Below are 27,128 nucleotides of genomic sequence, written 5' to 3'. Positions count from 1 at the left end.
GAAAATGAGGCGTTCTATTATGTTGATTAGAAATTAACCATCAGATCAAATCCAGAATGGATTCTAAGTCACGCATTTACCCACTTTCTTATTTGACAATATTGTGACAGATAGGTAAGCTTTCTGGGATCAAATGATAAAATAAGAAAAAATATTTAGAGCAATAATTACTACCTCATTCACCAATAGCCTTCCGTTCATATATCTCTTCATTGGGTTTTGTATCATTAAAAATAATACCACTAATCAGCCCTCATTAAAAATCAAGTAATTTGTTTACCTCTTTATTTATTTTTTGTCTTTTGTCTTTTTAGGGCTGCACCCATGACATATGGAGGTTCCCATGCTAGAGGTCCAATCCGAGCTGTTGCTGCCTGCTGCCGGCCTACACCACAGCCATAGCAACACCAGATCTGAGCCATGTCTGCAACCTACACCACAGCTCATGGCAACACCAGATCCTTAACCCATTGAAAAAGGCCAGAGATTGAACTCTCAATCTCATGGTTCCTAGTTGGATTCGTTTCTGCTGCCCCATGACCGGAACTCCATGTTTACCTCCTTCTTTAAATGTAAAACACATGTGTTTGCCTGACAGTGCAAGCACCATTAGCTTTCTAGAACATTTGCTATCACAGCAAGTATAAATTAGTTCTGCTAACATGTTTTGGACTCTTTAAGTCATAGCATGTTTTCAAACGGTATGGAATTCTTCATAAACTCATTATTTCACTCATCTGCAGAAAGTAAGGCAATAATCATTTATTTGGGTGAAAAACAAGATTATCATGCCAGTGTAGGAACCATTGTAATGTAGACTTTAATATAAAACTAAATAGTATTTTCACTTTGATATAGTTTTTAAGAAATCATAACCAGGGAATTCCCACTGTGACACAATGTGTTAAGAATCTGACTGCAGTGGCTCAGGTCTCTAGAGGCTCAGGTTTGATCCTCAGCCTGGAACAGTGGGTTAGAAGATCTGGCATTGCCACAGCTTGGGCATAGGTTGCAGGAATTCAATCCCTGGCCCAGGAATTTCCATGTGTCACAGGTGCAGCCATAAAAAACAAACAAACAAACACAAGAAAGAAGTCGTAACTAGGTATTCAGTTAACTACTGAATGATAATCTATGCCCATTCCATTTTTGATATTAAAACACCTATGTAGAAATCAGATTGCTATTTTAGCTTTTTAAGGCACATTCCCAAACTAAGTATATGAGTAAAAATATATCATTACACCTCAATACTTCTTTAATATCTAGTGGTGAGCACATTTATATACATATGGGATTTAGAAACCAAGAAATATGTTTTAGACATGTTACTATTTACATTTATTCAATTTATTCCAAGTAAATAGTAATATAGATTGCATGTGATAAAGGAGTTTGCACTCATTAATAAAAAAAGTTCTATCTCAGGTGCACAGTCTCCTTTTGCAAGTATCACTCTAAGTTCCAATGGAACGGCCTTGGATGCTAATGGATTCTTCTAACATTTTTCTGCAGTACAAACTGAACATTGAATCAAGGATGAAAAGTGAATTTTTCCTAGAGAAACTACAATGCAGGAGATAGTATTTATGGTTTTTTCAGTATAGGCTTAATGACATGAAGGCTGTATGGGGTAATAAAAAGATGGGACTAGATGTTTAGAATTCTATAAATGTAAAATTCTAGGTTTTGTGGCTAACACAACGTCAGCCCCATCCCAACTGCTCCATTCAATACCCTTGAGCAACATACTTAAATACTTTGTGCTTCTGTTTATTTATCTTCACAATGAGGAGTTAGATGAACCGGCCTTTTAGTATCCTTCCAAATCCAACATTCTCTGCTGCCCTACCTTTTATCAAAATACAAAAAATCACACTTCACTCTTCCTTTGTGTACTAAGAAAGTAGCAGGACATTTTCCTTATAAGCAATGTGTTGTCAGGTAAGTTGGAGAAAGAGATGGTTCATCATCATGGAGGAAAATAAACTTTATACTGGCATATTTATACAGAGAGACTCAGATAACACTAAAAAAAAAGTTCTGTTGGAGTTCCCTGGTGGCTCAGCAGATTAAAGATCTGGAGTTGTCCTGCTGTGGCTTGGGTCAGGGCTGTGGTTTTGAAGGTTCGATCCTTGGGCCAGGAACTTCCACATGCCAAAGATGCAGCAAAAGAAATAAAGAAATTCTATTACTGAACTATCTTTCAGTTTAAATAAATACCTGTTTTTCACAATAATGTGATTGAATCCTATGTCTTTTGTTCAACAGCTTTTTGTAAATACCTTGGATTGCCCCGTAATCAAGGATTAATGGGCATTTATGGACTCTCTTTGATTAAAGTAAAAACTACTACAGATTCATCCAAGGTCTCAGAAGCCACAGGAGGCAAAAGGGAGGCAACGTGAAAAGACACCTTTGCCTCTGGGTCCTGACTTTAGCTATTAGATGAAAGTTGCATTTTCTTTCTTTGCATGGTTGACATATTGGATAAAAGAAATGTTCTCTGGCAATCTAGCGTCTCCTCTGTGCTCATTTCAGCTATGTAAATACAGAGACACTGTGAAAGTGAGGTCGCAAACAAAGCCCAAATCTATCATTCTTTCAGTTTCGCAAGCACATGCTTTTAACTCCCTCACTGGGAGCTTTTTCAGTTTTCAAGGCTCCCATTCCCCTAAAATTATATGTGCATGACCCAAGCCGGGAAATGCTATAGAGACAACCATGGGAAGAGGCATTTCTAGCATGTTTCAGGGAGGACTTGAAACGATATTAAAATCATCTTTCTCACTGTGATTGTTGTGATGTTTGTCCCCTTTTCCCTCAAGCTGCAGAAGAAAATGTAAATGGGAAAACATTCATTACACCCTGGCAGGGCAAGGAGCTGGCAGTCAGTATGGAAGAATAATGAACTCAGGACACGCTCCACAGCAAGGGTATTTACTGGAGCTTTGGCAGCACAAGAATTCGATTTGCTTTTTGAGAGCAAACAAAGCTAGTTAGAGGCTTTCATTGTTTGTCTCTTTTTATGACACAGGAACAAGTGATTTCATCAAACTGATGAATTTTGACAATGTGGTAAAAAGATAGTATTTTTTTCAAGGGCATATGTCTCTTAAAACACCAATTTCTTTTGGAAAGGAATAAATAAAAGCACAACCCAAACCAAAAACGTCTGTGTGGCTGTGTTTTAATAAAGCTGTAATAATACCTATAAGCCAGATGTGTTTTAATCATAAAAGGACAATAACAACTCTGATAAACATCACAAAAACTGCAAAGTGTGGTCATAGCTGATAGACTTTAGGAATTTAAGGGATATGACAGTCTTTTCAATTAAGCTTCTAGGATGGTGTATCCTTTAACCTTCATTCTCATATAACTATGGAAGGAATTCAGAGATGCGAACATCATCAGTATCCTAGAAGGAGATCTTTATTGCCTAGATAGCACATCACTGGTAAGTCTTTAGCAGAGTTTTAGTTCCCTTTTCAAAGTTCTAGTGACCTTTAAAATAGCTTACCATTAAAAAAGAGAGAGGGAAGGTGAAACTGCCAGAGTTGATGGCAGTAGTGGGGAAAAGTACATTCATAGAAATCAGAATGGAAAGGAATCCTTCATTGAAAAATCAGGGATGGGTTTCACGTTCCCCAGGGCTTCAGTGAAAACTTGACAAAATAATTGGCTCAGCAAAGTCACAGAAACTGCATCACATACTGAAATCAAGCATTTGCCTAATTTAATTTTAAATTGACCCTTTTACCTTCAGGCAAAGGAAAGACTTGTTTTCTTAGGACTGTAGAAAGCCTGAGGCTACCAGGCACACGTTTGACCCAGAATTCTTTTCTTGTCCCTGTTCACAGTGTTTCATGCCTTTCTGCATGTAACCGCTTGTCATTTTCACTGCACAGAGAATCACACTTGCAGTCATGTAAGCGTCCAATACTTCTAAGTGAAATAAAAATATTCATTAAAATAAAATCAATAACATACATATGTTGAGCGCTTATGTCATGGGTTTGAAATAGTGCCATTTGCAGCAACTACAGAGTCTCATACTAAGTGAAGTCAGACTGAGAAAGACAAAAACCTTATGATATCACTTATACATGGAATCTAATCTATGACACAAATGAACCTGTCTATGAAACGGAAACACACCCATGGACCAGGAGAATAGACTTGTGGTTGACAAAGGGGAGGGGGATGGGAGGGTTGGAGTGGGAGACTGGGGTTAGCAGATGTGAGCTATTTTATTGTACATGATGGGGGAAAACAACAAAGTTCTACTGTATAGCGCAGAGAACTATATTCAATGTCCCATGATAAACCATAGGCAAAAGTATATAAAAATAGTGGATACATACATATAACTGAATCACTTTACTATACAGCAGAAATTAATACAACATTGTAAATCAACTTATACTTAAAAAAAATTAAAAAATTCCTTTCACAGAAAAATTACCTTTAAATGTATAAAAGGCATCATTTAAAATCTGATACACACCCAAATCCACTGTGGATATTTTCTCATATTTCTTTAAGAATTTTTATTTTTATTTTAATGTTTACATAGGCATTGACATATACTTTTGTAGTCTTTTCACATTTAGTTTTTCATATATTTGCCATAGTCCTCAGTCTTATCTCTAATGATTTCCGTGATATCAATAGTGTATTTTATGACTTGAGAGCTCTAACGTAATATGAATATTATACTGCCTTATGCAACCACTTCAAAACTTTCTACTGTTTAGCTTCTTTTCAGTTTTCTCTTTTGTAAGTAACATTGAATGATTCTTTTGTATTGTGCCAATGTAACTTTCTAATACAGAGTATACAAGTTTCTCTCACCATGTCACGTATGTTCTAGTTTAAAATAAATATTTACAATTAAATGTGTGAATTTTAAATATCATTTCAAAATTTGTATTTCTCCAAGTATTCACTGAATTCACTATTGCATCTCATGGTTATTCACCTTTTACATTCAATTTTTATTATTTTTATTTCTTGACTTTTATCAGAAATAAGGTGCCAATTATTTTCTGTTTTAAAGCTATCAATCTTTACAGTAAATATACCCTCAGTGTCCAATTTGGGTTTTCATTTTTTTCAATAATTTTTCCTGTTATTTTTTCTATAACTTATCTTCCCAGATAAGAAATAAATGGAATGAAAACAGGAAAAAAGTTTTAATTCTCAGATTCATAAAACAAGGATATCTTCACAACTCTTAACACATTCTTATTCACACACTGGTAAGCTGAATTTTATGTTGTTTAGAGCTTTTCAGATAGAAAGATGCTTGTGGCCATTTCAGTACTAGGCTGACTGCTATTCAGATCTTGCAGAAGAAAAAGCATTACAGCTCCAACGCAACAAGAGGCTGACTTTGTTTCTGTCATAACTCTATGATCTATTTTCAGTTAGTCTTCAAATTCCTAACTAAACACCAGGCATCATGGTCATTATGATATCCTAATTATTTTATAATGAGATACATATACGCATCTGTTATGTTAGCACATTTAAAACCTTATTCTAGAAGGAGTTCCCATTGTGGATCAGTGGGCTAAAAACCCGACTAGTATCCATGAGGATGCAGGTTTGATACCTGGCCTCGATCAGTGTGTTAAAGGATCCAGTGTTGCCAAAACGTGAGGCATAGCTCCTATCTGGTGGTGTTGTGTCAGTGGCATAGGCTATTAGCTATGGCTCCAATTTGACCTCTAACCTGGGAATTTGCCTATGCCATGGATTAGGCGCTAAAAAGACAACAACAAAAAATTGAGTCTATAATTATTTATTTATAGACAGTTTAGACAGTTCTTTCCAAGACACCATGAACTATGGGGGAACGTGTTGTTTTTTTTTTAACTCTAATATCATGCCTAGTACAGAACAGGTGTACATAATATTAAATGAGTAGCATAATTACCTAATTAGTTAAATGACAAGCAACTGGAGAGTAAAATATAGAGGAACAGGTACAGGCAGGAAACACATAATTATACTGTTCTATGTCATGTTATGAAAGGGCTAGCAAATCATGACACAGGAAGCGAATGAAGAATTTGTACTATGTCACTCAATCACCTCTTCAGAGAGGAAGACTGACACGGTTTACAACAGCCTGTGAATTTACTCAAGCCTCTGATTTCCCATGTGAGTTATTATGTTTATAATAGTTCTGCTGCTAGTCAGCTTCATCATAGCTATGTGTTGGCCTTGCCCTCTTTGGGGCCATGCTCTCTTTCAAACTTGCTTCCTCTTATTTCTACCATGATGATTATAATAAACAAGAGCCATGCCCTTGGGTGGACTACAATTCCATTTCCTATGTAAAGGCCCATAGAGACGTTTCATATACCACATGGCCACTCACTCCCTCTCCCAAGAACAGTGAGATAAGGTAATGGAGCAGGAAGGACCCTGTGAGACCTTCCCAAAATAGACTCCTGCGCATGTCCTCTGCCTGCCTTTTGTCTGTAGAAAACCTTTCGTCAAATAATAAATTTAATCACAGAAGTGAGAAAATGCAAGGGAAAAAAATGGAAAACAGTCAAGCAAGACAAAGCAATAATATGTTAGCAATTAAACAAAGTTGAAGACATTTAGTTTTTCCTCAAGGACTATAGGTAATATTCTGAACTATGAATTTTGAGCTGTTTTACAGATACTGAAATCCCCACCAGGTGGAAGTAATTAAATGTATGCTGCCAACAAGCACCTAGATTCCAGACCCATTGGGATCAGAAGGTTGATGATGCTGACACTCAATTACTTCACCACCAACCTATCAGAAGAATGTCCATAAGCTGATTTTGCCCTGGTCCTTAAACACTAAAAGGCTCCTCACTCCCCCTTCCAGGGTGGGATGCATTGTTTTGAGGTTGTTAGCCTGCTATGGCCCCTTTACCTGGCAAAGCAATAAAGCTACGTCTTTCTACTTCTCTAAACTCTTTCTCTGAGATTGAAATTGGCACCAGTGTACAGAGGCCAGATTTTGCCAACACCGCCATAATATCAACCTCTTTTAAAGGGGATCAGGCTAACTGTACTAAATGGATATTTTTAACATGAAAACACAGGAGAAGAATTAAATATTATATAATTAATAAAAGAGATTAAAATATATATTGTGAAACTTAAATAAAAAGAAAAAAATGCTATTCATGGAAAAAAAGATAAATCCTAAAAAGATCATATGCCAGGATTTCACTGAAGGAGAGTTTCCTGAAGGAAAGGATACATCAATCATGTTATTTGTAAGATGATTTTGATATTCACGTAGCAATGTCAAACTCAGCCATCTGGAGAAATCAGCCCTACATGTGAAGATCCTGTGATTAATCCATTAACTGTGATCTAGGAAGACTAGTTAGACATGTTTCCTTAGATAATACGGATCTTTTCATCAGGTTAAATATGTTCAATCATTCCATGTTGTTTATCACCCCCATATCCATTTTCAGAAAGAAAAACTAAAGGTTTTATGTAAGGCATTCAACCATGTCTGAGCTCAAACCTGGTCTCATTGCTGTAGTTTTTAAAAAGCAATGAAGAACAAGGAACATGATTTACTTCATTTCCTCCTGGATTTTACACAAAATCAACAAGAACTAGTGACTGAAAAACAGCATCTTCAATGAAACTCTGGTATTTCCATAAGACCCAATCTAATAAATGAGGAAGGGATGACAAATTTAGTGAATACAGACAAAGAAGCTGACGATTACAGATCTTATGAAGTCAGGATTCCCATATGAACAGTGCACCCTGTGGAACAAACCAACACTTCCTTGTTTTTGAGAGTGGAACCCAAGGCCAGGCCTCCTTGGGGAGGCAGGTATGATGGAGCTGAGCTAGAAAGAACCCAGCCAAGTCATTTTTGCAGAAAGCGAACTGTCTGTGTATGTATAGAGAGAAGGCACTGCCTGTTGTCAGTCTTGTCCTTTGCAGTTTACTGACCAAAAAAAAAAAAAAAAAGGAACAAAGAATATATCATATATATCATTAGGTGCAATTCTGCTACCATGGGACCTCCCTCAAAGAGTTGGTCCATAAAAATGCCACTACTTCTCAGGTTAAGTAATATTATACAATGGAACCAGAAATAGCTCTCATCAAAGACAGTCCCTTGTATAAAAGAAATAAGAAGGTAAAGAGAAAAGGAAAAAATAAAAAGAAATAAATAGTGATGTAGAAAAATGTGCTAAAGAGAAACTGAAAATTATAACCAAACATGTATACATATAGATAGATATATTCACTGATACACACAAACACAAATGCATTTTAGTGAGAACATCTGCTTCAGCCTCTTGGACTACACCTATCTCACTGGAGGGTTTCTACAAAGCCCCCATTGTTACTTGGAGCAAAGTAACAAGGAGGTCTGGTGACTGATGGCAGGAAGCAGGCCAGCTTCTGTATGACGTTCCTGTCCTCCTCCTCCTCCTGTCTCTCCAAGCCCATCCTTCCAGTCTCAGAGGGGGGTTTAATCTCTTTCCTGGGGTCAGAATGGTGTAAACCTTCCTACTGTATGGTTCATGCTCTAGTCATATAGGCTTACTGTTGATACTTTCACAAAAGTGTCCCATGCAGATGAAATTGCTTATCTGACACATGCATTTTTAAACCCCTATTTTAAACCCCAAACTACATGTCTACCTTTCTTAGGCTTTAAATGGAGAATACCAAGGCAACTAGGAACAAGTCTAAGTTACTAAGACTATAAATACTTCAGCTTAGTATATTCAAAAATAGTATCCCTGGTAATAATATAATGATTAAAGTTTTATTTGCAGTGAAAGATTTTAATACATGGATTTCATAATAAATTTCTTACTCTATAATATAAATACATTGAGAAATATATTTAAAGAAGTTTACCATCTCTAATTTACATATTAATTCTAAAATATTTATTACATTTTTAATATGTTCCAGGTATTGTGCTCAGTACTGGAAACAAAAGGAAGAATAAATCTCAGCTGCCTTCTTCCATTTCTTTATTCCCTGGCCTGGACCTTAAGGTTGCTCCCAACCTCTCTCATCTTTAGAAATTTATCTTCGTTCTATCTTTTTTTTTTTTTTTTTTGGTGAGAGGCACCATATTACCATGCAACATATTTGGGACAACATATTTATTCCACAAATTGGATCTTTTTAATTCAGAAAACAAGACTTTTAAAATGCCAGCCTGTGGATATGCTAACACACATGGATATATAACAAAACTGGAATATGTATTCACAGTCATATCCCATAAATGAAAAGTATTTCATCACTCTGCCTTCAGGGTATTGTTCCATATTCTCTTGGTATGTTCACCTCCTGATCCTAACCATCCCGTAACATATATCTTATTTATTTTTTATGGTCCTAACGCTATTTACTGCCATCTTTAAGGAATGCAAAGCCATAAACATTTTACGTATTTTATCCCCTTGTCTTGGGGCAAATCATTCCTGACTGATGATTAATTCATATCAAGTTCTTTTGAGTCATGTTCTTTGAGTAATTTCTGAAAGTAAGTTTATGTATTTTTCAGATTGCATGCATAATTTGGTAAGACTTATGGTTTCTCCTGTTGTAAATATTGAGTTGCCTACTATCTTGGAAATGTTTATTAAGACCACATTAATAATAATAACAACAATAATAATCATAATGTTAAGTATAACCTCATTGAATCATTACAACATTCCTACGTGGTAAATAATTTTACTACCTATTGAAATGGAAGGGTAAGAGTTTGCTTGTACTTTTATGACATTCATGCAATCGCTTAGTGGGAAATTCTTGATTTCAACCCAGAAATCCGGCCTCATGTACCCAGTGCCAGGCTTTTGTATTACTAAATTCAAGTTTTTTCTGTATTCTCTAGTAATATCTCAATCTCCTGGGTCCTTGGTACTCTATATAGCTTCCCTTAGGAAGGAAAAAAAAATGTGACCAGGGGAAAAAGGAGGTTTGGAGCTATGAAGAAACCACAACTCAGATAGTCTAAGTCAGGATACAACATGTCTCTTTGGAAGTGGAAAATAGATATTTGAGAGAAAAAGTTCCTTAGCAGCTGGAACAGAAATAAAATGACAAAGAATGACAGATGTCATCCAAGGAGACAAAAAAGTTTCCCAAAAATCACTAAATAAAGAAAAGACAGGGAACATTCTTCATGCAATCTTACAAACAATATTCCTACATCCTATGCTTTCTCAGCATGATCTTTGATGACTGGACCATATTGATGCAATAGCCCTTTTTATCCATGGGTTTCATATCTGTGGATTCAACCAACAAGAGTTTAAAAATGTCAGGAAACAAAACATTACAGAAAGTTCCAAAAAAGTAAAAAATACATGAATATGAATTCAAAAATATGAATTTTCTATGCCTGTCAAATATTTACATAAACAGCATTTACATTTTATTAGGTACAATAAGTTATCGAGAGATGACTTCAAGTCTACAGGAGATGGAATTCCCATTGTGGCTCAGTGGTTAACAAACCTGACTAGTATCCATGAGGATGTGGGTTCGATCCCTGGCCTTGCTCAGTGGGTTAAGGATCCAGTGTTAACATGAGCTGTGGTGTTGACTGCAGAGAGGGCTCTGATGCTGCTTTGATTTAGCTGTGGCATAGGTCAGCAGCTCTACCTTGGATTTGACCTATAGCCTGGGGACCTACATATGGCCACGGGTATAGCCCTAAAAAGACAAAAATAAATAAATAAAGTGTATAGGAGGGTGTGCAGAGGTTATATGCAAATACTACATTTTATATTAAGGGGCTTGAGCATCCTCAGATTTTGGTATCTGTGAGGGTCCTAGAAACAATCCCCCTCAGTACATGGAAGGATGACTGTATTCTTGACATTTAATATTCCACTACTTAAACAAATACATCTAATGCATGTTCTATATAACTTTTCAGGATGAAATTAACTTTACATTCCTGCAGAATAGACACCAGGCTTTAAACATTTTCTAAAGTCCTCATTCCCTCTTAACACAGTGCCTGGTATATAACATATGCTAAAAAAAAATGTAATTTGATGTACCATTTGTCTTTAAATATTTCAGTTGCATATTTAAGTATATGACAAACACGAGAAATAAAAATAAATGGTCCAGAACCTGGAAAGCTTGAATGCATCTAATTCATACAAAGGGCTAAAGCCTTTTATTGTTTGTTTCTGCTGCACTTGGTGTTACAAAGCTATACTGTGAGCGATGTAAAAGGTTGTGATTTACATATATGAAGATACCTCTGCATTACCAATAGCATTCTTTACATTCCAATGTCAACAGATTTAGACTAGATGGAAGGATATTCATGTGAAAGAAAGAGATGGTAACTGGATGCCTAAAAAACAGTATTTTATGAGTTAAGTAAAATCATTGTTGTCTATCTATCTATCTAATTGCTATTTTGAAGTAAACAATTCCTAATTTATTGAGAGTAATGATTTAGACACTGGAATGCTAAAGGCAGATAGTCTGTCTACACAAGTGGTCCAAACATGCAAACTAAGCAAAGTACCAAAAAAAAAAAATAACAAAAATGCAAAAACACTATTTCTTTACTCTAGACATTTCAATCAATCTGTGAATTGCCCAAGGACTTTGACAGCCAGCAGTAGGCAATTCGAGAAAAACCGGACGTTATTCTCCTGCTAACATATCTATGAATAACTTACTATGTTAGTGGTTTTTCCAAACCTACTTGTCTTTTATAGTCAGGGAAGAATCCTGTGTTCTGTGATAATTTATAGATTACCTCAGGCACATGTATAGAACAGTATTCAGATATCAACATCTGTTATCAATGATATTTTGATAAAATAATGACTATTTGCCACATATTTATCTAAGGCCTATATACTGCATTTAACAGTTATTGACAACTGATTACACTCCCTCCACTAGACTAAATATTTTACATACATTATCCAATGTGATGCTAACAACCACTCTCTAAATCAATCGCTATTTTCATCTTAATATTTTAGTTGCAAAACCCAAGATTTGGAGATTTTTAATTTAACTCACCATCTCCCCCCCTAGCATCTGGACTAAGCCATTATCATAATCTCTTGCCTCACCAATTACTCCCAGGCCCTTCTCTTGATTTCCTTTCTCCTATTGTTTAATATCTAACATCCTATTTTATATATACTCATGATTTATTTATTGTTTCTCTTCTCTTTCATCATACCAAAGTCAAATTTATGGTTGCTAGGTAGAAGAATGGTACTTTATAGGAAAAACATTCTTGAAAATGTATTTTTTTCCTGACAAAAAGATGATGGTTTCAAATTCTGTAACTAGAAGGCTTCAGTTCTGTGGTCGCAATGGATTGAAGTTAATCCATAACTTGGTAACATTTCATTGAGTTCTAATTACTTATTTGATCAATTTATGAACATAAATTTATTGAACATAGCTTTTTAAAGGCAGTGTGTTGGGGGTATGGGGAAACAAGCTTAAAATGTGATGACACGTCTACCTTTAAGAAGTTTATAGGCTATGGAAAAAATAAATCTGTCACTGGATTCTTATTCCAAACATCCATTTCATCAATCTTGCTACAAATGTTTATTGAGTGTATACTATTTGCCAGATACAGTTCTATTGTTTGACACAGAAACTGGAACAAAAGGGATAAATTTCTCTCATTTCATTAAGCTTGTATTCCAGTGAAGGGAGACCAACAGTGACAGTTAATATAGTCTACCAGATGGAAACGTATGTTGTGGAGAACAATGAAACAGAGAGGGGCATGAGGAGTACCATGCTGGTAAAAATGCCTCCTCAGATAGGATGGCCAAGAAAAGCCTCATAGGAAAGCTAATATTTGAGCACACTCTTGAAGAAGATGAGAGAATTAATCACACAGATATGAAGGAAAAATAGCTTTTCATCATGAGGAAATAGAAATTAGTTGTAAACCCAAATTGACCATTTTCATGTGGGGGAAAAAAAAACAACAGATAATAATAGAACATACAAAACTAAGTTTATAAAATTATTGCAGTATTAAAAAGCCATTTGTTCATTAGGCTGGTGCTATTTCAAAGAGAATGAATGCAAAATAATTATAAATACATTGTTTCTCATGTAGACTCACTGGCTTCTGAGCCAGCTAACTCCCTAAAAGGAGATAAAGATAGAAAAAAAGTTATATCCAAACATGCAATACTGCCATGCATTAAATCACATTGCCCTTGTGCTTTTTCCAGAAATTAGCTTTACCTCCAACATGATGTTGTATACCACAGAAAACCTACCCAGAAATTCTGTCTTTAGTTATTTAACTGCATAAAGATTTTCTGAATTAAAAATTAATCTGTACCATCACTAAAAACAAAAGTTAAACAGCCACATACTGTGAACATATGTATATCTGGATAATTTTTATTCTATTACAACTAATATATTTTAGAGTTCATATATATGTAGAAAATATAGAAACTTTACGAACAACAAGAATTGAAATAGCAAATGCCTGATCCAGTGCCTGACCCATGTTAGGACTCGTTCATTATATGTTGAATGAAGAAATGAATGAGTGAATGAAAGAATAATGAATGGAGGTAAAATATTTAGATATGGAGAGATTTATGACAATTATAAATCATGATAACTGTGCAGCTCACTTGTCTACAGTTAATATATTTTCTTTACAACACACAATTTCGGTAACGTATCTATGTATCAATTCACTATCACATTGCACAGCACACTTCTAATCTGTAGATTTTTCACGTTAACCTTGTAAACCCCGTTGACACACTAGAGTCTGTTTTAAAAATATGAATGAGTAGAGCCAAGCTGAAATCTAGCTGGAGAGAAAAGGAAATCTCTCTGGGATAAAAAAGGAAAGATAAACAGTATTATATAAAAATAAATTCAAAGATAGATAATTAGTTTTGTTTCAGTGCAGAAGGTGGTGAAATGACACTTTGATCTGTTTCACAATATTCTTTTCTTTAAAAAAAACAACTCAAATCCTAAGTTGGTTTCATACATGTCAGTAAGATGCTCATCCTCAAAGGAAGAGAAGGCACCAGTAAGTTCTTCTCTGCTAAGATTTTATGGTCAAGCCTTCTGACATATGAATTTTTTTTATTATTTAGAGTCTGTGGCAACTGGAAATTAGGCACCACTCAAGACTAGCTCGTTTAGTTATATCCCCAAATCCAATGATAATTAAAGTCATGGTATTGAGGTTTTATTGTCACTTTAGCTCTGATGTCTTCAATGTTCTTACTTATAATTTGTCTCTACCAAGCCTAAAAATATTGGAAATGTGCACTTTTGATCATAAGGGTAGTGGGAAGAAGTATAGTTTTACTTCAACCTAAAAGAAAAAAAAAATAGTTCAGTTTAGACCACAGGTTGTATATTTGGTAATTTATGTGTATCTTTCTACCAGAAAGGGTAGAGAATGGTCACTGTTACTAACATAAATAAAAAAGTCATAAAACTAAACTACCATTTCAAAACATCTCTCCATGAACATGACTATTAAGTTTTGATTTAAATACCAGTAAAAGTATAGCAGTAAAGTCAATGGCTTAGCAAACTTAAAATAAGAGTATTTCTTCACATCTTTTCTAATGTTAAACATCAAAAGCAAATTGTCCTGTGAAACAGTTTAGAATACCAATGCAATATTTACCTCTTTTTCCTTGTATTTCTCCATGGATTGTAATTTAAAAGTTCCATATATATATTTTAGTGGATTTTTCTGTTGTTTAGCTTAAGTCTAAATGGGAGATAAGTTATCTTTCTTCAAGCCCACTCCTGAAATAATATAAACAGTAAAAAGTATATACAAAGAAAAATAATTCCCCCACCTATCTGGGGGGCTGATTCTACTTCTCTCTCTCTCTCTTTTTTTTTTTTTTTTTTTTTTTTGCTTTTCAGGGTGTACCTATAGCATATGGACGTTCCCAGGCTAGGGGTCAAATCTGAGCCACATCTGTACCATACACCACAGCTTATAGCAATGCTGGATCCTTAACACACTGAGTGAGGCCAGGGATGCAGCCTGCATTGTCATGGATACTAGTCAGGTTCATTTCTGCTTCACCACAAGGATAATTCCTAAGGCTAATTCTCACTTCACATATATTACTAGTATCACTGAAATATCACACAAAGTTCCATATAGTATTCAAGAATATGCATATCTATATGTGTCTGTGTGTGTACAGTGTTTATTCACATATTTTTTTTCCAAAAATGAGGGAATTTTTCACACATTATTATTTAATTGGCTTTTTGTCTACTCAAGCTTAACTTGCATTTTTTTTCAAATGTTACTTTCAGTTCTGACTCATCCTTTACAGCAGTTGAATGCTATTTCATTTTATGGTTGCTTTTCACTTATACAGCTTTTGTTTAAATGACTAATGCAGATGGACATTCAGTTGTTCTATGGTAGATTTATATTTACAAGGCTGAAATAATACCTTGTGCATATGTGTTTGCCTTTATATGCCAGAGTATGAGAATACATTTGTAGAGGTAGAGGTGAATTGATACACTTTGTTTTGCATAACATGTTATAGTAAAAAAAAGAGACTCATGAGATCTGAGATTCACATTGCTTAAACTATATGGCTAATAAAATTGTGCTTTATATCTTCTATAGCATATCTAGTCTTACCTCCTAGTTAGCTATCTATTGTAATGAAAAAATTGGCTATTCGATCTCTAAATTTTATTTGATTTGGAAAAGCCCTTTGATTAAATAAATGTACTCAATGTAAGAATATGATCTTGCCGAATTGTATTTAATTTTTATTTCATCTCAATAAATCAAAATATGAAATGAATGCTATAATCCATACATCCTTAAATAAAATTTCTAAGAGTACATACATCCTTAAATACAATTTCTAAGGGCAAGTATAGTGATAATTGTCTCATTATTTCTATGCATGTAGAAGAGTGAGTGGTAGGCTCAATAATTCCAATAATACTTTCCTGAGTTAAAAACAGTACATTATCTTCCCAAAGAGACAATACTGTAAGAAATCAAAAGATGACATGTTCTACAGTAATAAGGAGCATTCACTGTGTATTTTTAATTCCTCTATTTTGTCCAATATCTAACTAGTACAGAATAGTCAGCCTAAAATATGTATGGATTTATGGTTTCCCTTTCAAGATTCAGAAAAAGAGTATTAAATTCAGTTAGCACTAGGACATCTTACTATATCCTAACTATATATTTTCTAAGCTTGGGCATTACAATTAATGCTTTGTTAAGAATGAATGGCATAGGCGTTGCCGTGACCTGTGGTGTAGCTTGCAATCGCGGCTCGGATCCCGCGATGCTGTGGCTCTGGCTTAGGCCGGTGGCTACAGCTTCGATTAGACCCCTAGCCTGGGAACCTCCATATGCCGTGGGAGCAGCCCAAGAAATAGCAAAAAGATAAAAAAAAAAAAAAAAAAAAAAAAAGAATGAACGGCATAGAGGAAAGCGAGTAAAATAGTTTATGAAAAAGTCAAAATATTAATAATATTAATCTTGTAATAATTGTTCCACCCATCATTTTAAAATGTTATATCTGTAATAATTGTTTAAGCAAAAAGATAGGTAGGTCTTTCAGTGGCGTGTACGAAGTAATTAATTGCCTGGGTGAGCCAAGCTCCATTTTTAATTCTTGTGAAAATTAAACAAGAGATAAATGTTATTATTTTACAATGAATATATATATATGTACATATATATATATATATATATATATATATATATACACACACACACACACACACATATATATAGTCTTTTTAGGGCTGCACCCATGGCACATGGAAGTTCCCAGGCTCAGGGGTGAATCAGAGCTGCAGCTGCCAGCCACAGCCACAGCCGCAGCAACACTAAATCTGAGCCATGTCTTGTTACCTACACCACAGCTCATGGCAATACCAGATCCTTAACCCACTGAGTGAGTCCAGGGATTGAACCCCTGTCCTCAAGGATACTAGTTGGGTTCATTACTGCTGAGCCACAGGGGAACTTCTCAAAGTGAGGAATTTTTGATAAAAATTTCATGTAAAGATAGGGTTATGAATTGTCTTGAATGCCAATATAGATCAATAGAGTTATTGCTACTTATTAAAGAAAAATGTGTGTGTGTGGGGAGAAATCCTTGAGTATAGCAAAAGCTAGATGCAATAAGATATTTGAGAAGATTTCTGTTCTCAGCTTGTATGACCGACAATAATGGAATAGCTTGTTTTCAGAAAAAGTCTTCTCTAAAATTCAACCAGAAAAAGCTTGAAAAAATTAAAATAAGAGAAAAAAGACTGTGTGAATATGCTGTGAAGCTCTGAGGCAGTCAGGAGTTGGACGTCCAAGATGCCAGAAATATGAAAGGCCCAGAGAAGAGAAGCTAACATTTGGTGTAACTTTTACTCTTGACAAACTGAGAAGTTGCAAAGAAAGTGGAAGTTTAAAAATTAAGAACATAAGCAGAGCCTTAGATCATTTCATAGGAATACCAGGAAAATATGTGGATTTTAGGGTCCACTGAGGAAGAAGACTGCTGGTAAAGATCCCAGTCTTTCAGCTAAAACCTCCAGTGTGCTAAAGCCCAAGGTGTTAAAGGAAACTAAAACTAGATCAACCACTAAAACAAAGCTAGAAAAATCATAACTCTAATATACATAAAGTGGTAATATTTTAAAATGGGCACCAAAGATATTTTTAGGCAAACAAAAACTAAGAGAATTCATTATCCATAGGCCAAAACCAAAGGAAGTGTTAGAGTGATTTTTAGTCAGAAGGAAGATGATCCAAGATGGAACTGTAATGATACACCAGGAATGATAAGGAAAGAAAAGAGTAAATAATTGAAGAAATAGAAATGAATATTGAACTTACACACTAATGATAAAGACATGTGTGGTTTAAAATGTATAGTTAAAACATAGCAATAATAACTTAAATGGCAAGAGGTATTAAATAAATTTTAAATGTTAAGAAATTTTTTTAAATTAATAAACTTTAATTAGTTGATGTATTTTGTAATGTCTATGATACTAGTGTAAAATTCTAAAGAAATGAATAAAATAATTAAACAGTTAATAAAGAAGAAAATAGTCAAAATAATTTAAGGAAGTGAAAATAATATAGTACAAATGAAATAAACATAAAACAAAGAGCAGAGGCAGATTTAAACTTAAGAACATTAGTAATTGCATTAGGTATAAATGGCTTAAAAACAAAATGTTGCTTAAATTTATATATAAAACAATAATCAGATTTCTTGCATCTATTCTTAAAAATATAAGGAAAAGGGACAAATAAAATTCAGTGAAAACCATAATGAAGAGAATGGAGAGGGACACATAAAATGCAGACAAGGAAAAAAATCAAAAGAAGACAAAATAAGGGACACTGAGAGAAAATTAGGAGAAGATAATTAGACATGGCAATGCGGTGGGAAAAGAGAAGACTACACATAAAACTAAGATCTGAGCCATATATGGTACAAATTTAACTTCCTTTCACATATAATTAGATAAGGAAATAAAACTGGCCAAACTTCCTACTAGCATGTTAAGGTATTCTCTGCAAATATCTGGGCTTAAATAATATGGGCTTTAAAGTATTCATTGGATTTGTATTTTAAAGCTGTCTGAAACAACTCTCCAAAAGAGTTGACAAAGACTTTCCTTTATCCGAGAAAACTATTCTTAAAATATGAGGCATAATTTTCTGTAACAATCAAGGTATTACAGTAAAACTCTATAGCATGGCCTGACATTTTGATGAATAGCTCAAATTGTCTGCTAGGAAAGAGCAATATATCTCCCTACTCTAGATGGATTTACTCTAAGGTTCCACATTGTTAGCTTCATCAGTCATGTGGTATAAGAAGAAATGTGATTTCCAGGTTTAGAATAAAGTATAGATGTCTTCTATATTCCAACTCGTCCAAAAGATCTTGAAAAGATCAACCTAAGTGTCTACTTTTTAAAACCAGCCTAAATAGGTTATGGCATAGTGAACTGGGGGTTGGAGGGAAAATAAAATCTGAAAAGGCTAGTCAATTTGGCTGCACTGCCAAGGATGGTCTTAGAGTCCAAATACCTGAAGCCAAAGAATTTTTAGAACTAGAAAAGCCTTATTACCCATCTACAGTAATTCATTTATTAATGTGTCAAACAGAATTTTTTAATTTTTACTTTTTATCAAGTACTTTTTTCGGTATTTGAAATTGAAAAAGAAAATATTGATTCTCATACCTACATTAAATAAAATGATCTAAGTAAAATATTATAGAAATGTATACCCAGTACAGCAGAGTCACAAAGGAGTTGGTGATTCAATTTAATGGGATGAAATGAGTCAGAGAACATATGGAAAAGCCAGCTTGAACTGAATTTTGTAAATTAGCAGATGCTACCCAGTTGGGGAAAAAAAAGAAAAGGGGATTCAATTAAGAGTGAACAGCACCTGAAATCTAATATATGGCACAAATGAACCTTTCCACAGAAAAGAAAAGCACTGACTTGGAGAATGGTTGCCAAGGGGGAGGGGGAGGGAGTCGGATGGATGGGGAGCTTGGAATTAATAGATGCAGACTATTGCCTTTGGAATAGATTAGCAATGAGATCCTGCTGTGTAGCCCTGGGAACTATGTCTAGTCACTTATGATGGAGCATGATAATGTGAGAAAAAAGAATGGGTACATGTATGTGTAACTAGGTCACCATGCTGTACATTAGGGAAAAAAAAATAATGTATTGAGGAGATAAAAAACAATTTTAAAAAAAGAGTGAACCTCATGAAGAAAGGCATGGACGGGGTGTAGAAAATGAGAGATGTGAGAGAGATACTGAGATGGAGAGGATCCACAGCATGTTATTCTAGGCACTTTTGATACCTTATTATTCCACAGACAATGTGAGACTTTTGAATTATTAGCATGACTCCATCCCAAGGTGCATGACTAAATTCATATTTTATCCAGATGACTATGAATGGTAAAAAGATCAAAGATAAATATGTTGAGTGTGAGATTCCAGGGAAGGAGATCAATTAGGAGATTAAAGATTACTATAATAATAATCTAAAATGATACATTTTAGGGATGAAGCATTTTGAGAATGAGAGAAGATTGGAGATGGAGAAGACACATTAAAGTCTGTATAAAGAAGTCTTATCGTGATAGTATGATTTTAAAAAAATATTATCAAGCGATACACAGTTTTGATTAAATCACTAATTTCTGGGTAGCTTAACTTTAAGTTGGGAAGTCAGACACTTTCAAAACGAATTCTCTATTTCTAGAAAGACTATAAGATGGAGGAACATCTGAGTCGGTGAAAAAATTTGTGTTAAAACCTAATCTGTTACTTAGCAAATAACTTCCATTATGGGACATCAATTGTGCCCATAAGAAGAAAAAAAAAAAAGAACAAATTAAAGTTGAAATAAATAGTATCATCATTCTTATTTTACATACCCTAGAATTATGAATAAGGTCTGTGTGTGTGAAGTTTCAGGTATTATTTTTTAATTAGCATGAAAATTGAATCAAATTTCAGCAAATGTGGGAAAATACAGGGAGGCATTTTCACACCAATAGCAGAGATTCCATACTAAGCCAAAGAGATTATTAACAGAAAAACAATGTGACATAACAAGCTCTGAGTCCATAGAATACTGTGGAAATTGGCAATCTTACCAAATCCCAAGCCTTTTAAAAGTATCTTGCATAAAACTCTCAGAGTCAATGGCAAGGCTGAGTGGCTGGTGCTGGGTTTTATGCCTATAGTACTGGTGTAATACTAGTGTAATTATTATTAGTATCCTTCTATACTTTCTAAAGTGATTGAATTGGATGATAAATCACACGTTCACCCCAATTTTAGGTCTCTCTGAATCGCCCTGAATCATATTAGCGCCTTATATTTATGCCCTGGCACTCTCTTGTCTCTACTTGATATATTATGTCAAAATTCACAATTCCTTGTGACTTACTTTACATCAGCAGAAGTAAGTATGTGTATTTGGAGAGTTCAGCCAGTTGTTTTATTTCTACATATGTGCCTTCTTCATCTGAGAGGAGGAGAAAACCTATTGAAGTCATCAACTTCCAGAAGGAAACATCATAAAAGATAGTAATAGAGAACATCATTTTTTATCCTATTAGCACTGGCTAAATATTTAATAATATACTTACCTCAAATTCACTTTTAGAGATGATAGATTTATGAAATTAAATTAATGAAACAAATAGTATTTTAGCTAACAGTGGTTTGAACAGCACACAGCTACAACTTAAATGTTAAAGGTTTATGTAGGAAAATGTTAATAAGAAGAGTTTGAATACATGCAAAAATGTCTTCCCTTACCATGAAATCAGTTTCTTAAAAATAGCCATGTGAGTATTCTCTTGATCATCCTTCATGGAACGCTAAACATATTAATGGTGAAACAAAGTTCCAAAACTGTATTTTCAAGAGTTCCTCAAATTGTTTTATGGGTCCAACTTTTTTCACAATTGCTACTTAAAACACATGCTACTGTAACTGATATGTATGTAAATACATGGGTTTCTCTGTATTTTGAAGGACTTATTAATTTTAGGTTAGAGACCTGTCAACATATTTTTTTTTTCACTGCAAAAATCTTACTCCGGGAGTACTGCCTCAATTAAAGTGTGCTGAATGATTGAACCAGAAAATATATTCCAGTAACTCAAGGATGTGTGGAATTGACAGTGTTATAAACTGAGATAGTGCAATGATTTTCTTATACAAATTATCACAAATCGTAATATAATTCAAAATGAATTAAATTTAATGAAACTATACAATCAAGTGAACTGTAATATAACTTGCAAGTATCCCTACAAGGTATCATGTATATATTGAGAAAAACTGAGGCAGAAACTCGGTGCCCTGAATGCTTTGACAAAAGGCTAGAAACTGGACACTTCTCTAAAGTAATCACATGCTGCCAGTAAATTCGCTTTGATCATAGTTCAAAATTAAACATTTGAGGTTTGGTATAGCATAACTCACTCTGGTCTTACGGACCAAAGCATTGCAATGCATTTCTGAGTCATTTTAGGAATTCTCAAAATATTTCCCTCAGGTGAGAAGCAAATATTGAAGTCTCATTTCATAACTGGAGATTGAAGAATAAAATTGTTAAATGAATTATTTGCTTAAAGTTAGGTAGCAATTACAGAGTGGGGTGAGATACTAACTTTTGAGCTTTTATGTGTAGGCAACAAAATATATACTTTTAGAGATGTTTTCAATGATTGACCATGAAAAATGATTCCAATGCAAGAAAAGCTTATATGAACACTGTCATTTAGATGACACTGATGAATGCAGTACTTCTGGCTGTTTATCAGCTTCTCTTATTTGGCTTTGAAATGTTACAGGAATCTAGAAAAACCAAGGGGGTTTGAAAAAAAGAATTACCTTTTAAAATCCAATGTCATTCTTGCTTTGTCAAATGACTCCCCCTTGCCTTCTGATCCTAATTGGATAAATGCTAGTAGAATGGAGATATTTAGAGAATAAGTCTTGTAAAGAGACGTTTCAATGTTAGTCAATGATCTTTGCATTATTCAATATCACAGACTCTGTTGGGTATGAATATGGAAAAAATATATAGTTCTGTGTTAAATGCATCTACATAACTGAAGTGGCTAAATCTGTGATATGAGATAATAATCTAAAGCAGTGGTTCTTAACCATGAGTAGATTTTACCCTTAGAGACATTTGACAATGTCTATGTAACAACAGTGAAGACAAATGGTAGGGCAGGGAACTGGCTTTTAGATCAAGTGAGAAGCCAGGGATGCTGCTAAACTTCCTATGGTGAAAAATAGCACCTCCAAAACAAAGATGTGTCCAGCCCAAAGGGCCACTGTACTGAGGCTGAAAACTCTGATCAAAGGTAAAGGGCTTTGGAGTTCCCGTCGTGGTTCAGTGGTTAACGAATCCGACTGGGAACTATGAGGTTGAGGATTCAATCCCTGACCTTGCTCAGTGGGTTAAGGATCTGGCGTTGCCCTGAACTGTGGTGTAGGTTGCAGACACGGCTTGGACCTGGCGTTGCTTTGGCTCTGGCTTACAGCTCTGATTAGATCCCTAGCCTGGAAACCTCCATATGCTGCCGGAGTGGTCCCAGAAAAGGCAAAAAGACAAAAAAAAAAAAAAAAACAAAAAAAAAAAAAACAAGGTAAAGGGCTCTAAAATTCAGTCAACAGCTAATAAAGAAACTTGAAATGGAAATAAGCAAGTGAGCCACCAAAACATCAAGTAGTGTCAGGCTTACTGAAGGGTCAGTGCAGGAATAATAATAAAATGAAAACTATGCCAAACGACTGTTACACAAACTATTACACAACATGCCTGTTCTAAGACTAATGTGATAACATTCTCCCAATTACTAAAGGAAAACATTTTTCTCTCTGGAGTAATTTATTTCATTTTATTTGAGTTATTTTCCCTTTAATTTTGGCTTGACAAAAATATGAAAGATTTATATTATGTAATACAGTCTCAATACTACTTTTATATTAATTCATTGATGCCTCTGCTTCCTTTGTCCTCTATATATTCCTTTTCACTTTAGAAGTGTTACCTCATTTCCTGCCTTTTATATTATTTTGCACATAAACTAAAGAAATCAATTGTACCCACATGTAGAATAAACATCTCAAAAAGTTCTTAATATTTTGCCTTATTAACTGAATTCTAAATTAATAAACTCACTTTTGAATGTAAACTTGAAATTGTTTTGAAATTATTAAGGTCTAAAGAATTGTAATAAAAATTATTATTGATCATAAAACACTGCTAGTTTACAAAGCTACTGAAGTTCTAACTGTTCAACATTACTAACAGGAAAATATTAGATGGGAGAAATACTGATTAGAAACTTTATACTGAACATGTGAAGACTTAAGAGGGATTGAGAAAAATGTGTTTCAAAATTATGACTTTCACATAGATGATACCAAATAAGCATGTCCTCTCTTTTGAAATTATGACCTAAAATGTTACCAGTATTATACATTAAGAAGTCAACTAAAATTCTGATTTTTTTTTTTGCTTTTTAGTTCCCAGGCTAGGAGTCAAACCAGCGCTACATCTGCAACCTACCCACAGCTCACAGCAACACCAGATCCTTGATCAGCTGAGCAAGGACAGGGAAGGAACCTGCATCCTCATGGATACTCATTGGGTTCATTTCTGCTGTGCCACAATGGGAACTCCTCTGAATTATTTTTAAAGAAAAAAATAGAAATAAGTCTGTATGCATATACTAGAATATGTGTGAATATGTCTCATTTATTAGAACTAGCAATAGTGATATAGATGGATAGATATAAATAGATAAATGAGAGAGAAGTAGTTATCTGTCTAATCATCCATCTATCTGTCTTACTAGTGATGGTTCCAATGTATAGAATTTTTTTGTCTTTTTTTTTTTTTTTTTTTAGTGCTGCACCCATGGCATATGTAGTCTCCAAGACTAGGGGGCCAATCAGAGCTGCAGCCGCCGGCCTACATCACAGCCACGGCAACATGAAATTCAAGCCATGGATGAGACCTGCACCACAGCTCACAGCAATGCCGTTTCCTTAAACCACTGAGCAAAGCCAGAGATCGAACTTGTATCCTCATGGATGCTAGTGAGATTCATTTCTGCTGAGCCACAATGAGCACTCCTAATGTATGGAAATTTTATTTTTATTTTTTATTGTTATTTCCCAAATACAATTTTTTTTCTACTGTACAGCTGGTGACCTAGTTACACATACATGTATACATTCTTTTTTCTCCCATTATCATGCTCTGTCATAAGTGACTAGATATAGTTCTCAGTGCTACACAGAAGGATCTGATTGCTAATCCACTCCAAAAGCAATAAAGTTAAAAATAGTGTAGTGACATGATTCAAGGAAATTTAGGCAGGGATTTGTTTCTCAGACCTGCCTTCCTATGAGAAAGCTCCTCCTACTTGTAGTTGGGAAAGGAGGGAAGAAAAGGAATTTACAAACCTGATGAAAAAGTGAGGGACAGGAGGTGCTAGAAGTCTCAGGCAGCTTCCATCCTGTTTGTTATCAGCTGACTGGAGCTCTGGAGACTGGTCAGGTGCTCACTAGAGCTGTGAGCCTGCCCTCTGCTGCCAGAGAAAGCACAACTTCCATTTTTCTTTTGGCAAAATGCTTGAGAAGAAAACACTTAAACTGAATCTGATGCCAGTGCACTAGGGAAGCGTAACTTCAAAACTTTCCAATCCATTACACAGAGAAGAGTGTACAAATGGATTATGGTTGGTATGCTAGATGCCAGTGGGTTAAAAATCACTCTGTTCATTAATACCATGGAGGAATGGAGACTCTTGCTTCTCAGGATGGTAAGATTCCCCATGTCTACTTAGAACATAGAGCAACTACTATTTAAATGGATCTAAACTTCCAACTCTCAGGTCTGCTCATGACAATGGAAAGAGAACATTTACTTTTTACATGGTTTGGCCCCACATAAGATCTTGGATTACAAATGTTAGAAGCATGCACAAATTTAAAACACTATCCACAAATTTCAAAGATACATTAGAAAAATAAAACAGCACTCCTATTCCATCTATGTGTTATTTTATGGTTTTCTAAAATAAGTTTTCTAGTGTCATAACCAGACATCATAGCCTACAGGGCAAAACCAAGATGCCATTGTTGCTGCTGGAAATACTCTGTTTTAGATTGTCAAGTCCCAAGTAAATGCGGCACCGATCTGTTTCTCTTTGAGAGTTACCACCCTAGTCTTGTGCCAACCTCCCTGGACTCCTTCTCTTAGCCAGATCTTCATCTCATCCTTTAATGTGAGTATAACTATCTGCCTTTTTTATTTATCTTTTTGGACAACTGAGTGTTTTGTCCCTGAGCTATGGTATTCCTAAGATTGGGTATCTCTGTGATTCTTTGAAATTCCTTGCACTTTCCTCCAATTTCCTTGAAACCTTACAGTTTGCCAGTTACTTGGAGAGTTATCCAGTGCTTTGCAGGAGAGAAGCTACCATCCTTCGGGGGAGAGGTTGATTTCTGATCTAGAATTCTGACACGGTACAGGAATGGAAATGTGCAGGATTCTCTGAGCTCTGGAGCTAAGTGAACTGGGGAAATAAAGACCACCTCACAAGAGTAAGTGGGCTCAGGAAGACAGAGCTTGTGCAAAAGGTCTTCAGATGAGGGTATATAAAATATAGCAGATGGATTTTGGAGGTAGAACATTGGAGATTCTTGGCTTAATAGGCTCAAGAGAAGAAACTCTTGTGAAATGTGTCTCAGTAAACACAAGGAAGAGAAAGACACATTAGTAGGGCATCTGGTTAGGGCCATTTATATGATATCAACAACTGCTAATGTTAGATGTTAATATCATGCAAAATCCCCCTACTTTGGAGAAAACACATATAGTTCTATAGAATGGAGGCATAACTACAAATACGCTATCTACTGGTGTGTATTTTATCTCTAATGCCTCCACTTAACTCAGGTTTTTGTTTTGATCATAAACAAGTCATTTCTAAATGATTACTCATTTTCTAAGTGATTACTAAATGACTATGCTTTTTCCCTACCTAATCCCACAATAATTCAAATTCCAGTTATAGAATATGACTAGAAACACATTTCAACAAAGGGAGAATGCAGATTTTTCTGATTTATTTTAGCATTTTCTTCAGTTATCTAAAGGAAAAATTAATAAGTCAAAGGCAAATAAATATAATATTCACAAGTAGATGATCTGAAAGTGACTATAAAAAAGGAAAATTTATTTGCTATGATTAGAACATGAAAATCCATGTTAGAGATTTATTAGAGTCTCCCAAACCACCAATTATGATTATGTTGACTATTTCAAGAATAAAACTTTTTAAGATAATCCATTAAAAGGCTTAAACAAGTACGTCATTAGACTCTAACCATATAAATTGCATGCCCACAGTACTGTAAAACCATAGTCTTATCATATCAGCATAGTCTTTTGATGCCTATTTTTTTGCAGTTTTATATTGTTTATTCTTTGAATTCTTTATATTTGAAGC

General features: G+C 34.8%; 1 protein-coding gene across 3 annotated transcripts in view; it reads right to left on the bottom strand.

Moving 5' to 3' along the window:
- LOC110255677 (uncharacterized) overlaps positions 1–27,128 on the bottom strand; it is a 1,749,062-nt gene that overhangs the window by 1,347,551 nt on the left and 374,383 nt on the right. For 2 of the 3 annotated variants that reach the window (XM_084979938.1, XM_084979939.1), the window contains exons 8-12: positions 25,078–25,202; positions 22,483–22,555; positions 21,026–21,103; positions 14,699–14,823; positions 8,788–10,295 (exon numbers count right to left, since the gene is read on the bottom strand). The exons of the other annotated variant lie outside the window; for it this stretch is intronic. The gene's annotated coding sequence lies outside the window, so the exon portion shown is untranslated. Of the gene's footprint in view, positions 1–8,787; positions 10,296–14,698; positions 14,824–21,025; positions 21,104–22,482; positions 22,556–25,077; positions 25,203–27,128 lie in introns of those variants that run through there. 3 annotated transcript variants of the gene reach the window in all.

Source organism: Sus scrofa, chromosome 10 (genome assembly GCF_054392235.1).
Source record: "Sus scrofa isolate SSC_HxYL_T2T_F1_AM1 chromosome 10, Sscrofa_HxYL_maternal_Yorkshire_Landrace_v2.0, whole genome shotgun sequence".
In the NCBI taxonomy this organism is placed as follows: Eukaryota; Metazoa; Chordata; class Mammalia; order Artiodactyla; family Suidae; genus Sus; species Sus scrofa.
Note: the sequence above shows the minus strand (reverse complement) of the source record. Positions and strands in the feature narration are given on the sequence as shown.